This window comes from Limanda limanda, chromosome 12, assembly GCF_963576545.1.
Source record: "Limanda limanda chromosome 12, fLimLim1.1, whole genome shotgun sequence".
Lineage (NCBI taxonomy): Eukaryota > Metazoa > Chordata > Actinopteri > Pleuronectiformes > Pleuronectidae > Limanda > Limanda limanda.
The window spans coordinates 15,929,951-15,932,907 of NC_083647.1; positions in this window are offsets into that span (position 1 = coordinate 15,929,951).

A 2,957-nucleotide genomic window follows, 5' to 3' on the forward strand; every position below is an offset into this window, starting at 1 on the left:
CCACTTGAAGAGCTTTACTAATTAGCTTTAGGAGCTGGTATTGATTCAATTAAAGATAAAATATACAGGACAAGAGAGAGAACCAGGAGCAAAAAAAGAGTTTTTAATGAACTAACACGACTGCTCTTTCTGTGAATTACTACGGGTCTTGTAAAATAATTAAAAATACTCTGTTCTTTTTTTATAGTGGAGCTTTTCAGGGAATCCTCTGGGGTGTGATCCTCCGCAGCTCATTCTCCTCAATCTGTGTGCAAACAGCACAATTTAACATTAACTAATTGAAATTTGCAAGCAGCTGATACATCAATTCTTACCATGTCTATGTGATGCTTTTCATATAACAGCAGAATAATCAGACTTTTTCATTACCTCCGCCAACAGGTTATGTTCTCACTCTAGTCATGTTTGTTGGTTGCTTTTAAGAAGGATTATGCAAAAACTACTGGAGGGATTACCGCAGATCTTGGTGGAAGGATACGATGTGGGTGAGGTAAAGCATTTTGGTGCAGGTTTGGATCAGGGGGAAGATCTTAATGAAAATGAACCCAACTTATTTATAGGACAGTTATTTATTGATGACAATTTGATTAAAATTGAGTTTCATAGAGGTTCTGTTGGCCCTTGGCAGAGGTTTGCAGTTTAATGAGTCCCGTTCGAGTTTTATAAGGTGGTTTTTGCTTATTAGGATGAGGTGGGTAGATGGCTAACATATTAACATGACTTCAGGACATTTGCATTAGACTTTTCTACCAAGACGTTAAGCTTTTCACGGCCTATTGTGATTTTTACAGACACTGTTAGAAAGGATTGTTGGATAGCAAACTGTTATTGATATCTTATTGGTAACACAAATGTATTAAGGATAGTGAAATTAAAGTTAGTTAATTTAACAACATATTAAAAAAACTTTGATTAATCTCTGGGTTAGTAATTAAAGTGGTTTTATCTTTCAATTTGTAAGTGAAGCCATAGATTGTGTGAATGTGTGTGTAACGTTGTGTTATTTGTACACAGATCGATGAGACTGTGATTACCTCTGATATCCCAAGAAAACAAAACACTGAGTAGTTGAGAGGAAATATCAGCTTGATGGAAGTTGATTCTGGGATATTTGACTTTTCTATTTCTCCAAATATCTATTGGGAGAAACATTGTAAACACTGTGCTCGCTAAGGTCAATGTTATTATTAATGGACCTGCTTCTTTGTGATTTTTGTACTTTTGTACCAGTTAACATGATATACAGGAATGTGATTTAAAGATCAAAGTGCGTCGCCCAATCTACAATTTCCGTTATGTTATCAAAAATAAAAGCTGTCAAAGTCAGGCAACTTGGCTCTTTAAGTACAGGAGCACTGTCCGCAGGCACTTAACTTGTACCCTCTTCAGTCCTTTATCCCACCAAACACGAGAGGTCAAAACACTTTGCCTCTTATTCTTCATGACCACTCATTATTACCACCCCTGCAGATTCTCAGTAAAAAACTCAGCAGTATGGTGAAGAGGATATACGAGTGGATGGGATGTGGATTTATTATCTGTGACATTTTCAAGCTGCCTCTCTGCAGATTGTTCCTTCAACCTTTTTTCTCCAACTTTACAAAGTATTCCACTTTTTTTACCAGGACACAGGAGTTTTCCTCTGTGGATTATATTGGGACATCCATAATAAACAGGATGAGGGAGAGGGTGCCCCCTGTTGGACTCCCCCTCTGGAGGTCCTGCCAGTTGGTTGGGAAATGGACTGATCTCAATTTGAACTCAGCAGCTGATCCTCTCTAAAAATGGGATGTTGTGGTGTTGGGATCCATCTTGGATGAGGTCGTTGACCTCTAGGTTTTCAGTAAGTCAAACCAGTTAACTGTTAGGTCGCTTTGGCCTCTCTGATTAATTAGCTGATCAATAAAGACCAAGGGTGATGCAGCAGGGTGAGCTGTGGCTCAGGAGATAGAGCCTGTCGTCCACTTACAAGAAAGTCGGCGGTTCGATCCCCATTAAGCATGGGGAAGTGTCCTGATACGGAACCACAAATCGCTGCTGACAGCAACAGTGTGTGAGTGATGCTAACAACCACTATGGATGGATGTGTTGATTTAGTGGTTGTGCGTCGTTTAAGACTTTAGCCTCTTGTGAGCCCAGAGAAGAAAACCTCTGCCTTCAACATAAAAGAGAATAGTCTTAAACTGGGCAATTGTTTGTTCAGGAATCTCTTCCTTTCATTTCTGACAATTTTCTATAACCTCTGGAGAAGTTCAACATTTTTCTTATACACCTCTTTGTCTGGTTTAGCTCCTGAGTCACTTTAAATCTTTACTATTATTATCAGAAGGAGCTTGAATGGTAAAAGACAGTAACAATATTCACTGACCCTGATTCTTTAAAATACATTTTATCAAGCTGTTTGGTGATTTTGCGTTACAACACATATTGAATGCTGTCATGTGCATTTTCAGAGTCAAACTGATGTATCCAATGTATTCTGCATCAGCATTACAGCACATAGGACGTCAACAATGTACTCAAGAGTAATGTGTGTGGACAAGGTTTTAGACCTCGTGCATTTTTGATGAAACCAGTGCACACTCTCCACAAGATTCTGAGGATTCTCACTGAAGGAACATATTGTTCCTACAGACTTGTGCTGGAGAAGACGTTTCATTTGTCAGTTTTCTTTCCCAGTAAATTAACTTTGAGATGGTGAAACGTAATACATCACTTTTTGTTTATTCTGTAAAATCCAACGTGAAAGGCTGTGAACCCAAGCTGATCCGTCTCTCTCTGTGACGGGACAAGCAAAGACATTTGAGTCTTGATGGGGTTCAGTGTTTGAAATCAATTTGTTTACAGTAACCTCTCACTGTAAAGAGCCTAAAGGTAAACATAGAGGTGTGGTATTCGTGTGATTTACCTACATTTTTATATAATTTAGATTGGAGTGTCAAAAAACTCAAATTCAG